Source organism: Falco rusticolus, chromosome 1 (assembly GCF_015220075.1).
Source record: "Falco rusticolus isolate bFalRus1 chromosome 1, bFalRus1.pri, whole genome shotgun sequence".
NCBI classification, from domain to species: domain Eukaryota; kingdom Metazoa; phylum Chordata; class Aves; order Falconiformes; family Falconidae; genus Falco; species Falco rusticolus.
In genome coordinates, this window is record NC_051187.1 from 61,597,859 (window position 1) to 61,611,832 (window position 13,974).

A 13,974-nucleotide genomic window follows, 5' to 3' on the forward strand; every position below is an offset into this window, starting at 1 on the left:
CAGTTTGTGGAGGACTGCCAGGTCAAATCACCACAGTGTTGAAGCAAAATCCAAAAGATCACTGACTTGATTTGGCCCAGAAATTCACACTTACATTGCTATAAACTTTGGTGGGAACAGCAGTATGTTATAAGAGGCAGGTTTTGGTGGTCTTTTTCAGTTTGAAGTGGGAAACAGAAGTCAAAAGTTTCAGGATTTGTTCTGTAAGTTATGAAGCTATTATTTTAACTTGAACTGTATTGCCTGCCTCAGTAGACCTTTGCATGAAATAGTGGTAATTCTTACATGTATTCTCAGTGTTTCCAGGCTTTTCTGGCTAGTGCTTGAAAAGGTTTAGAAATGTTTGAATGAAAAAACAATAGAAATAGAATAGAAATTCAGGGGACCAAAATGAAAACAGAACAAGAAAAGGAGCAGGTTTGTGTAAAAAAAAACATTTATCTGGTTCTGCCATGGGGAGCAGGGAAGCTGTTCACCTAAAAAATGAGCTTATGGGCTATTGGTGACTTCATGGGGATTCTCATTCTTTCTGTCAAGTTTGGGGGCAGCAGAGATGGGAAGGGATGTGAGCAGAAGTGAGGTGCACTCTATTTTTCCTGCTACTGTGTTAAGACCCAGATTGAATTTACGTTCCCAGAGATTAACTCAAGTACCTACTCACAGTCCAATCCTTTATTACAATTATCCAAGGAGGTCTCACCTGAAGAGTTAAGTTGCCGAGTGACATCTACATGAGCTGATATACACACTTTTGGAGTCTGCATCAGTCTAGTAAAAAGCCGTGGGAGATTCTTCTTTGTACTGTGGGCTATGAAGATACATATTGCCTTTTCTCTGCCTGAGCATTTCTCTGATGACAAGTCACTTAATTCCATCAGCAATTAATATTAGGCACTCTCCCATCTGTGGCTGCAAAAATGAAAATGCTATTACTTCAGGCAATCTATAGGTAATTGGGCCTAAATAAGGGTGGGGGGAACATGTGTGTGTGTATTACCTAGTCGTTTTACTTGGTGGTCTTTTCTGCTCTTAATTTCTTGGTTCTGGCATTTAAAAGGGCAAGTCAGTTGAGCTTTAAATCAATGCTTTTTTATTATTAACCTGCAAATCCATTAAGGATTTCACATGTTATTTGCTTTTCAGTAAGGGCATTATTAAGAATTAAACTTAAACCCAAAAAGAACAGGCTTTTCAGGATCCTCCAGCAGACACAAAGCCAGACAATATTCACGCTGCTCCGCTTCTCTTAATACAAAGCCATTCCATTGCTGTGTTTCAAACTAATTGAATGTTTATCTGAAAGCCTTCATTATGCTAATATCAATAGGATCCATCTCCATGCCCACTTCTACAGAGATGACTTATTTTAATCTAGGTTGTTGCAGAGCTCCATTGCACAGTAATACGAGTTTAATGACAGAAGGCCTCAATTAAATCTCTGAGGTTTCCAGGAACATTTTCAGCTCTTCAAAAAGTTATTATCTCCCAACCATGTTGATTGGCCAAAGATACTTTAAAAGCAGCCTCCTCCCCCACCTCATTATGAAGGCCTGAGCAAAACTGACATCAAACCAAACGGTGGTTAGTGAATCAGCCTTTTTGTAATGATAGCAAGAGTTAATGGAGTTTGGACATCTTGATTTTACTATCTCCTTTGAGATTAATCTTCCTCTTTCTCCTGACTTTGCCACTTTGATGTTGACCTTCCCTTGCTGTCATTGTACTTGCCCTTTCCTTCCCCTGTACTCATACAAACACATGGGCAGTCCCATGAAGCACATACTCCTCACTGCTATATGTTCTAAGAATATTTTATGTGTTTGTGTAAATGCCTGAGTGGGGTCTGCAGTGACAAAAGGAGATCCTTGATATTACTCCTCTTGAGCTCCAGAGTCCTGATTACTAAAGCCTCCTGCTCTATGCTTACCCTGACTCATTGGAACAAGTGGGGGACCACAAGACCCATCGCCCGCTAGCATAGCTCTTGTGCCAGAAGAAAATTCCAGAAGTGTTAAATATCAAGGAGAAATTAGGTCCTTTCATTTGACCTCCTTTACAAACTCAACGACAGAAAAGAGCCCAAAGATTCCTATTATTTAAGAACACAATGCTCAAACAGATACACATCCAATCTGAGACCATCAAGTAATGGAGAAACCCAGCAAAGATTCTGATACATTTTCAGTAGTTAATTTCTTAAGGTTTTTTTAAATCTAGAAGAACTGTGTCTTCCTAACCTGAATCGAGGTGCTTCCCCCCTTGCCCCCATACAGTTATTTCTACATTATTGCCAAATCACATCTTAATCAGCTTCATGTTTAGCAGAACAAATCACATTCCTTCAGTCTGCCACTTTAATGCCCTGGGGATATAATTATAACATGCAAAAACAGTATTCCTTCTTAACATTTATGTGTCAATAAAACATGGGTATGCTTGACAACTTGTCCTGAGACTGATATACTTGAAGACAAAGCTGGGTACAATTCCCTCTTGACAGTGATGGGATTTGTCTTGAAGATGAAAAACTCCCAGACAAACTCTGCTGTCTTTCACTCCTTGCCTCACACACCTCCTAATGCAACTGCCTGTATTCAGACACCAAATCCCTCATTACTGTGCCTCGCAGCCTGTGGCAAATATGAGAAATTCCATGTCAGTCAAGAGAATTATGAATAAATGCCTTGTCACCATTGAAAGCAAAGCCTGATGAATTAAAATACTTTTACAAAGGCTAGATTCACATATAAATCAAACTGAATTAATGATTTATCACATCTGTCTGCATTATATACACATCTTCCAGGTGTTATACTACTTTAAACATTTGCCACAGTATTTATGACATATGCAGGGCTTTTATATCAGTAACAACATCTGGTAGCATCAGAGTATCACCAAACACTTTAAAACCTCTGGATCTTTATTAGACATTGCCAGAAAAAAACCTGGTCTCCAAAGACATTGAAAGCACGCAGGTTTCTTTAAGTAGCTGAGTGGATTTAGCCATCCCCAAAATCAAGCTCTGTGTGAATACAGATGTGGCTCCTAAATAGGGACATGATGGTCTTGGCTTCCCTTTAGTCCTTGGGGAGGAACTTGCACAGACTCAAGCTGTATCTACATGTGGGCTTACTCAGATTCTCAGTGGTCCCAGCTCCTTCAGTTACTGTCACAGTTCGATGGCGAGTGTTTTCAGAACTGCCAGGGTTTGGAGGAGTGATGGTACTCTAAAGCAGCAGGACCAGTGCTCAGAGTGTAGGTTTGGGGATGTTTATTACTGAGAATTCTAAGCCATGACTCAGTAGCAACTGCTCAGTCTGTACAGAAGCTTTATATCTGCATCTCTTGTTTGTCTGCCAATTGTTTAGCTTTAACATGCAGAAGAAAAGATCCTCAAACCAAAGGTTGTGCAAGCATTCCAGCAGCAATTCTGAGTAGGCATCTTTGAAGAAGCACCAATGACCTCTTTTTGCCTTTATGAATTGGACCAGCATGGACCCGAGTATGCAGCAAGCCCTGTTCCTTAAAGCTGGTTTGAAAATGACCATGAACAATTTCAGCACTCTCAAGAGCTCTGGAAGTTTCCAAATCTGTGCCTCTGGAATATTTTAAATTACTAGGGTAGTAACAGCCCTAAACATTTCTCAGGCCAAACAGCTGCTAGCTGTCATATTCCCATATTTTTCGAATGGTTCTGGGGACCACTTATGACCCGTGCTTTGCAGTTTGGCATGGAAAGCAGACCATGATTTGGGAACTACTTCACCTAAGCCAACAGGCACTGGATGGCTCCTCCATTACTTCAGCATAGACTCTCTTGTTGAGCTGAAGAGCTTAATGGGGACAGAAAACAGAGTATCATTGTGCTGCCCACAGAGATGATTGATATCTTTGAGAAAATGATAACTCAACCTCCTCTTATCCCTTGGAAAAGCCATGCTGGAATGCCATCAATCTGTTTTGTTAGCAATTTAAAACTGAGTCTGTATAGGCATAAACAACAAGCTGTGAAAGAACAACATTAGCGCAGAACTGGAGATTTTTTTGTCCTTAAGTTAAAGATGCTTGGTAGCATTTAAACCAAGACTTTCACATGTACTCAAGGTATTCGGTATTTTTCTGGGCAGCCTTAATTTCTACTGTTACATTGTTTCCACAGGGGGAGATATCAGGTATCATGTGGTGCAGAACAAAAATTCCTGCCCAACAAACTCAGAAAGGTCTAAATTTCTGGAAGAGTCCCTGGGAAAATAAGATCCCTTCACAGTGAACAAAATGCTGCAGCCCAAAGCAAGCAGCCTTTCTGCAACTTTGAGACATCAGCAGATGCCTTACCACATCAACCTGTCTTTCAAGAGCCACCGTGCTGCCAGGACAATGGGGTATTACTGGTATAGTTCGCGGCACTTCTTGCTTGCGGAAAACAAATCTGTCATTGTGCCCTGTGGGCTATCCATTTTACATCTGAAGCAACACTGAACAAAATGGGGCCAGATCCATTTTTATCAGAAACAGGCAAGGTTCACCCAAGTCAGGCTACGGACTGGCTTCCCACAGGCACATACAACCTTGGTCACAGGAGCTTCTCTCCGTGTCTGCAAGCAGCAGTAAATAAAGGCACTCTCAGTCACTGAAATTGCTATGCTGTAGTTAGAGGCACAGAAAAATGAGGTCATTCAAAAGGTTCAAAGGCTGAGTCAGGCCCACTAAAGCTACTGTTTTCCAGCTCTCAGTACAGCAGCACAATTTACCATGTAACATAACTGATCAGGTGAAACTGAGTGCCGGGGAAAACCCACCTGGTCTGGCAAAATACCCATCCAGACAGACTTCTTGGAGAAACCCTGAATCATCACTAGTATGGCTCCTCATGACCTCTGCAAAACTCCCTATTTGGGTTACATTCCTCGGACCTCAGACTTTCCATCCTGGAGAAGTACCCTGTGCTGATCTGATGTTGATCTCTTACCCTCTTCCCCAAGGATTCCATCACAACACGTACAAAAAGAGATTTAAGTCTCAGACTTCACAGCACAGCTTTAGATCTCTTAGCACAGCAAGTCACCGGCCCAACCAGGTACATTTTATGACACCAGCATCAACAGCCAGGAACACCAGTTACACTGCAAAGTGTGCCCCATGTGCTGGCCACATCTGCCTGGATCCAACCTGCAGTGCAAGACCTACCAATTACCAACACAGCAGTTGATGTTGCCAGATCTTGCAGTTTTATCACAAATATTATGGATTCTCCCCCTCCACCCTCCAGGAGATTTGACATTTGATTTTATGAAAAGTAGTTAGGTGGCTAATTACCATCACAATCAGGAAGAAAAGTCATTCGCTCTTGTGCGGGTTCCTGCAATTCCCACATGCAAAATTTCAGCTTGCTTTAAAGCCGTGACCTCTTCTGAGCAGTTAGCTGCAGAAAGATGTTTGCAAGTAGCCTATGTTAGCACTGAATAGTGAATGAAAAGATACGCTGAGGTTTCCTTGGCTGGGGTTTCCTTGGTCAGACATGATTTTCAAAGAGGCTGCATGACAAAGCTGCTAGTGCGACAATACTGCCTCATAACAAGGAAAAACCCAAGCACACCAATTGTTCAGAGAAAGTATGCTTTAAGTATTGGTTAGAAATGCTTCCCCTGCCCCACTGGTCACCGGGCACAATGACAAGAATGACTTGAAATGGCTGCACAAATGCCAGACCAGTGATCACACTAGCTACAGCCCCTTCCCTTCTAAGGCACTTGGATGGCTGAGAAGGCCAAAACAGCAGACACGCATTTATTGCTGATCAGCAATTGCCACACACAAAAGAAGTCTGTTTTGGAGGTAATATTCTTGTACATTAAGGTGCTATTTGGCACACAATAACCTGTGCAGCAAGACCTGTCTATATGCTGCTTTATTCTACAGATTATTATCATTCTTTTTATCTAAGTTCTTTCAGCACTTCTTCCCCACGCTCAAAGATAGGTGACTGTATACACATTACAGCTTTTTAGATCCTCTGACTAAATGTCATTTCCCCTTCTGGAAATATATTCATTATAGTCAATGCCTGCCAGCCAAACAGAAAAGCAGCTTTAAAGCAGCTGGAATTTTTTCCTTTTCCTTTTTTGTTGTCATATCAGCCAACCTCCTGCTATAATCCAGAATAAGCACGGGCTACAGCATTAGCCGAGATGAAGGCAGCAAGCACCTCTTGGGAAGGCATTTCGGGTATCTTCTTGCCTAAAAGTTAATAGCCCCCATCCCTTTTTAAGAGCACAGTATTTGCAAAATGGTTTTGAGCCATTCCCATGAACACTTGCAGCATTTTTCCAATCGTCAGACATTACACACCTTCTTCATGAAGGCCACTGTCCTGGTTTCAGCCAAGATAGAGTTAATTTTCATTTTAGTAGCTGGTGCAGTGCTGTGGTTTGGAATTTGGTGTGACAATGTGGATAGCAAACTGATGTTTTCAGTTGTTGCTGGGTGATGTTTACACTAAGTCAAGGACTTTGTGGTTTCTTGGGCCCTGCCAGAGAGAGGGCTGGGGGGGGCACAGCCAGAACAGCTGACCTGAACTAGCCAAAGGTGTGTTCCATACTATAGGGCATCATGGCCAGCAGATAAAGCTGGGGGAGGAAGAAGGAAGGGGGGGGGACGACAACGACACGACTGGGATGTCTGGCATTATGGCATTTGTCCTCTTGAGTAACCATTACATGTGATGGAGCCCCGCTTTCCTGCCTGCCAATGGCAAGTAGTGAATGAATTCCTTGCTTTGCTTGCGTGCACTGGCTTTTGCTTTACCTACTAAATTGTTCTTATCTCAACCCTTGAGTTTTACATTCCTTTCTGGCTCTCCTCTCCATCCCCCTGGGTGAGGGGCGGTGAGTGAGCAGCCGCGTGGTGCTTGGTTTCCGGCTGGGGATAAACCACGAGAGCCAGGAACGCAGCGAAGTCGAAGTCGCTTGGCTATGGTCAGATGGCAGATCTGTATCTGAAATGGAGATTCAGCACTCCTTGTAAGAAGGCATTGGTATCTTCTCCTGCCAGATTTTGATAAGGAAACAAAGACTCCACCCATGCTGGCTGTTTTTTTTAACTTTCATTAAAAAAAAAACCAACAACACCCAAACCGAACAGGCCCTAAGTATCACTTAAGGGAAACTGAATTGTTGTGAAAGCATTTCCTCAGAAGCAGGTGCTCTGGATCACAGCCTGTCCCTGGCCGTTTCTGGGAACCACGACAGCCCCGTGCCCTGCCAGCCTTGCTGCCCACGCAGAGGGAAGGCCGCCCCCCCCCCCCCCCCCCCCGCAGCCCCCAGGCCTGGGGCCGCCTCCGGCTGAGCTCGGGCCGGCGAAGGGCCGCGGCGGAACGGCCCGGAACGGCCCTGCACACGCAGCCCGCGCCGTGCCCCTGCCAGGGCCGCTCCGCTTTCTCCCCCGCCCTCGTTCCGCGGCTGTATTCCCAGGGAATTCCCAGCGCGAGGCCGCGGCCGCCAGGGGTCGCTCCGGCCCCACGAGAAGGCGGGCGGCGCCGCGGGAGGGAGCGCCGTGGCGGCTGCGGACCTGGCCCCGGGGGCCGCCGGAGAGGCCCCGGGGGGGCTCGGGGACGGGGGAGCCAGGGCAGCGCCGGCCAGGGGGAGCCGGGGCTGCGTCAGAGAGGGCCTTTCCTCCATTGCTTCCTCTGTGCAAGGGCTGTGTCTGGCCTGGGACAGCGCGAGACGCGGTGCCCCTGCTGCCTGCGGGGGTTTCCCGGCCGGGCCTAGCGCCTTGTGCGGGTCTGAAGGCCGCTTGTAGCACGGTTGGGAACTAGATACAAAAAATGCAGGAGACCCTGCTCCTTTATTTCTTCTCGTTCACCAGGGAATTCTGAGTACTGACAGCCACTACACCTTGACGGATTAAGGCGAGATATGGTATGCTTGGCACCAGAAAGCGACTGAACTAACAAAGTGTCTTTCTGGTGTAGCAGTAAAAGGTCAGATTTTGATCTTATAAATACCAGAATAGATCCAGAGTAACTTCAGTGGAGGACTCCAGACTTAACAGGTGGAAATGCCAACAGAAATTCGCTAAACAGTTTAATTTCAGTTCCCTGTCAAAAGTTGCTAAGGATTTGTTGGCAAATCCATTAACCCTAGGGAATGTATTTTTTTTTTTTCTTCTCACTAGTAAGCCAAAGCATTGAGCCATGCTCAAAGGAAGCCAGCCATGAGACAACAAACTATACCTTTGGCAGCGTGGGTGCAAGGGAAGCCAGTTTGACATTGAACCATCAAGAAGAATGTCTGTTCTTAAAGAAAATGTTGTTGCAACTTCTTTCCAACAGAAAATGGCCTTCCACTCTTTCCAGCTAGTCAGGATGGTGGATATTTTAACATTACTCACAAATAACTGCAGGCCAAGTATTTCCGATGCTTTGCCTCTCAAACAGCCATAAAAATAAAAATAGTCAATCACAGAAACTGCCATATAGCTCTGAACAGTTTTTCCAGTTCAGTGTCTTCACCTTCCTCTGAATGGCTCATGATAAAGTAGAAATGAAAACAGCAGCAAAAAGGTAGAAGTGCAGAACTGACTGTAATTCAAAAGATGTCACTAATCATAGACATAGGAGGGACTCTCAAATGAGACAAAGTGGCAAGAACTGCCATTTATGGTTCCTTAGTTCTCTATATGAAACGTTAGTGTACTCTGGATCAGTAGAGATATTATGAATGAAGAAAGAAGACAAAAGAATGAAGTATAGAAACAAGACGTACTGAGGCCAAGGTCATTAAAAGTGAAATTGTTCCTCCTTTTGTACTTGCTTTTTCAGAACATTAGCTATTACCGTTAATTCAATCCAAAATGACATGACGCTTCACATCAGCCTAAGCAAACAGCAAAATACAAGGGGCTCAAAACATGACTGCATCTCAAAGGTGCTCTGGAAATGCAAACAATAGGAGTGCAGAAACAGTGCATCATAAGGAGAGTTTGTCTACAAAAGGAAGAGCAGAAATAATGATATAATGTGGCTGATGACCAACAGGATACTATGTTGAACTGTCAGCTGATTTGGTATAGAAAAGCTGGTAAGTCTGATGAGAAAATACTGCTTTTATTTTAACTTGATTCCATTTCAGGAGTGTTTAGGATGTGTGTTAACACTTAGCAAAAAACTTTAGCCAATTTCTGAAGCTAGAAAGCTTATGGGATATTTTGTGATTCATGGGTAGAGTTTGAGATACATGAAAGGGATGTTCCACAGACCTTTCAGCATTAATAGGCTATTGTATGCTGCCCTGTGATGGCAGAGAACTGGGCAGTGGTCAGCATAGCCTTTCCTGGTCCTTTTCTGCTGGCGGTGATCCACACACCCATTTCCCTTTCCTGTTCTGTGTTAGGACTCCAAGCACATGCTGGTAACTGAAACACTGCTGTACTTTAAAGGGGGAAAATGGGTTCAGGGATGGAGATATTCAGAATTAGGGCTACACCTATAAAGCTGCCTAGAAAACTTAATACACTGAACAACCCTGCCAGAGGGAGTTTTGTATTGCTGGCTGTGGTGTTCCCTACAACTTCCTTAAGCTGAATACTGACATCAGGGGACCATTGTATCAGCCTGGAAGCATCATGCAAATTTCAAAACCATTTTCACATTTTTTTTCTCAAAAGACCATCTTCAAGGGCTTTTCAGTCTCCAATCAATGCAGTAATTTTATTCTACAACACATTTAAAAAACCTATGAGGTCTGTGAAAGGAAATATAATCCTAACATTTGCCTTTCAAATATTTGGTGCAAGTGAAGAACAGTTCTGTAATATCCACAGCAATGCCTTGTTATTAAATTCATTGAGTGTGGGTATATTTTAGATCTGTAGATATATGCATAATTAGCATACTTTATAAATAATTACTCAGTTACAGTTAATTGTCCAATTAATTATGACAATTGTAGAAGCCTTATAAGTTGCAATAAGAAGACTGAAGAACAGATGAAAGGAAAAGGTAAATTCAATTAAAACCCCATCTAAGTCAGCTTCATCATTTTTAAGACAGTGAAGGGAGGTGGGCGATTTCCATTCTGCTGCTGCGAGTTACTACTCTGCCATTTAGATTTCTAACACCATTAGCTCTGATCCTCTGAACCTTTGCATGGTAACTCAACCTATTACGCGGAGGCCATTAGTCTCACTGATCCCTGGGCCCATTTTCCCCAAGGAAGGTTTTACATACATAAACACAGAGATGCTTGAAAGCTTCTCTGTTTAATAATACATTATTGGGAAGTAGCTTTCTATGAATTGCAGCCTTTTCATTCATTTTTTTGCAGGCTCAGCACAGGGCTTATAGCAAATATGGCTAGACCATGAGTACATATGCGATGCTGCCTCTAAAACTGCCTTCAGCTTTGAGAACCCTGCCTTGATACAGATACATTAGCAGCAAACGTCAGGCCAACTTCTACAGAAAGTAGGCGCCTGGGCCAATCTGGGTGTGTGGGACTGGGCATCACATTATCCGCATTGAGGGGAACAGAAAAGCTCATTTAAGGTTTGCTTTCTAAAGAGGAAAGAAAAGTCAGGACGTTACAGCTGAAGAGTAGAGGGTGAATTGCCCTTACCCTGAACCAGCGTTGCAGTCACCGGAGCATGACAAGAGACAGGCCTGTGCGCTGCGGTAGGGATGCAGGCAGCGTTTTGGAAGAGGCTGGGAAGTTCTGATGTTCACTGTCTTTGACTACCTTAAAGCACAGCCTCTACTTCCCACATGGTACTGTCCGAGCCTCCCATGCCTTAGCCATGCCTTCACGCACCAGTAGGTTTACTTCTCCAACAGCATTTGAAGTGAGGAGAGAATAACTGCAATTTTTATAATGAACACTTTCAGATGTGCGTTTATTTTTAGTGAATGCTTTGTTCCTCCCTCCTTTCCTTGTTTTCTCAGGTAATTGGGTACACATCTCCTGCTAAATAACCTTTCATTCTTTGCCACTGCCTTCTGATGACCTTTTCCCAGTCGCTCACACTTTCTTGGAGTTTAAAAAGTCTGCCAGTATGCAATATGTTTTTCTGTTTGGTTTATGATACTAACAATGAAATTCCCCCCCCCCCTTTTTTTTTTTTTAGTTTTCCTGGACTAAAGATTACATAGTGTGCAAATACAGTCACTTTAAAATCTTTGCAAAATCTGATTTTTTCCTCTAGCCATTTAAACTGTTGGAAGCAACGTTCCTCTATTTGATATATGGTGTATTGCCACTTCCTCTCTTCCTCTGCTTCCCTGTCTCCAGCTCCGTGTAAATATTGACAGTAAAGAGAATACCACACTTGAATATTTCAGCATGCCAGTATTACAGATACTCCCCAGAGTAAATGAGGCCCCTCCTTATGCTCCTGTGACTTTTTTGCTGGGGAAGTTGGCTGTGGGTGAGAACACAAATACAGGCAGCTATAACTGGTCACAATTAGTGAAGGGAAAAAAAAAAAAAGAGGAAAGCTGGATGTTTTCTAGTGCTTTTGACAGTGAGAATGAGCTGCTTTGGAACAGAGGTTTGTTTTGTTAGCTTTTAGGAAGTAAATGATTGTGGTTCTGATTCAAGCATCTCTGTGTTACTAACCACAAATTACTGATGCTCTCCAAAGGATCTTTCAGCTATTGCTCGCATTGTTCTTTTTCCTTGACATTTTCCTGTTCTGTTATTTCAAATGTCTGCTTCAACATGGCTGTGACTACCCGCTAACCACACACTATTTGTCTGAACGGAGTTGCACTCTAACACCACTGTTACCTTTTTTTGTCAGAGGAAGCAGGCAGTGTTGAGAGGTCTTTGGCATCAGGCAACATCCAAGGGAAAATTTGTTTGAGAGTGAAGTTCAGGGTCACCACAAAAGAAATTCAGCCTGTTTTTGTGTTTTTGGAAGGTAACTTAATCTCAATAATTTTAAAGAATCTTTACCTAATCTGAATGTTAGCCAGGCAGACTATTATTGTTATTCATGGTACAGGGCAGTATTAAAATGCTGAGCGCTTACTCTTCTGCAGTTTTTCCTGTTCTATTCAGCAAATACTGGAAAGTTATAATTAAGATGGAGAAAAAAAAAAAGAAATCAATGAAATTGCACTGCATTCATCTCAGATGCATCAAACAAATGTTGAAAGTCTGGAACAAGTGCAATTGCCAGAAGTAGTTCTGCAAAGGGCAATAGCTGCTGCTCAGCTCCACCAGAATGGAAAATGCAACAGTAACTCATAAGGGCTATGTGAGATAAAAGCAAACATGCCAAGCTAGTCTGAAACCTCGCAAATCCGCTTTGTGATGCTCTTGGTTTTGCCATCCACCACAGTTAGGGCTAGGGAAAGAGTGGGTTTGTACAATGTACATGCTTGTATGCTCTGAGGCATATTGCCTAACACCGTATTTGTAAAGGTATTTAGGGACAGTTAACTTCCAGTGATTTTACTGAGTATGGGTGCCTTAGCAGCTCTTGAAGTATGACCTTTCACTTGTATGCGCTCAAGTTACCAGGATATATATAAAGGCAGTAAAACATGTCCTCATTAGTAACATAGGGATTGATGCATTGAGGTTTGAGATACTGAGATAGTTTGCGGATGGAAGGGGTGTAGGTCTCTGAGAAATCCCCAACAAGGATTCTTCATGTACCTAAATTAATCCCTTCTTATCCCTGACCCCAGTCAGACACTTCTGCACCAAACTCATCAGCTCCAGCATGGGTGGAAGCAATGCAAGGAGGAAAACAGAGGATGTCCTGGCGTTCCCATGCAGGTGTCCAGGTCTTTCACCACCGAGGCACTACCAGCAGGTCCTGGATGACAGTGGCAGTTTCCCTTAGGGCTGGATTGAGCTACATTGAAACCAGCATCATCTGTCTGAACAAGTCAAGCTGCTCATCAGCTCCTCAGAAGGGTCATTCAAGAGCTGCGTTGTTCTGTTATGCGGGACACACCCCCTGCTGTAGGACCATTAGGGCCTTTGGCAGACTTTGAAAAGGGGAGGTTTTTATACTGCTTTAACAGACATTTTCCCCTATAGTTATGTGCTCAGTAACCCCAGACACTAAGCTCTTTCCCACCTAGTGTTGCGGTGGCATGTCTGTCACTTGCTATTTATGGATAAAGAGGTGGCATTTCAGGGGACACCAAGTCTCCTGTGTTTAATAGGCTTAAGCTAGAGGATCAGTGCTTCGCCAGGCTCTTTCTGGCTGTGCCGCTTGATGGCAGACTTGCATTAGCACACAGCAGGCTGAAGGCAGGACAAATCAACAAGCAAATCCTGTCCAAAATTGTTCCACTTAATTTGTTTTGCATCATGAATGTACCTGTTTAATTGATTAAAGGAACCTAACACTGTAGTATTGAGCAGGAGTAAGCAGGGCATACAAAACAATTACAGCAAGAAAGCCCTGTATTTTTCAATTTTGGTCCCAGATATTGTCTGGATAATTAATTACTTTCTCATTCTTCCAGTAAGTTTGGTAAGAAATTTGCCTTTATCTTACTGAGCCTTTTCTTCTAAGGGTGGCAGATTTTTCTTGCCCGGTATTTTCTCCTTTGTCTATCAGGTTTGTAGCAGGTTTGTTCATTGCATGTGTCCATGCATGGCTCAGGGTTTTCTTCTGTCCTTTTGGTTCAATAGCAGCAATGAATTGCTACCGAAGCTAAACAATGATACCTTCTGTTTGGCTAGACAGTAAATGGGTATTCATTGATGACCTCTGAGAAAAAGAATTGATGATCCAACTTCATATCAAAGGAACATTCTCCAGTGGGCTATATGAGGTTAACAAATGAATGTATGTTATCACATGCCACTTATCTCTAGATGTTTATAAATACAGCAGCAAGAGCTCCGGATGGTTACAGGCCACAGGTAGAAACAACTTGCTGGCCTGTTGGCTTTTATGACTTCATAAAGAATGTATTAAAAATTATTAGCTCTTACACTTGCAAATGGAACT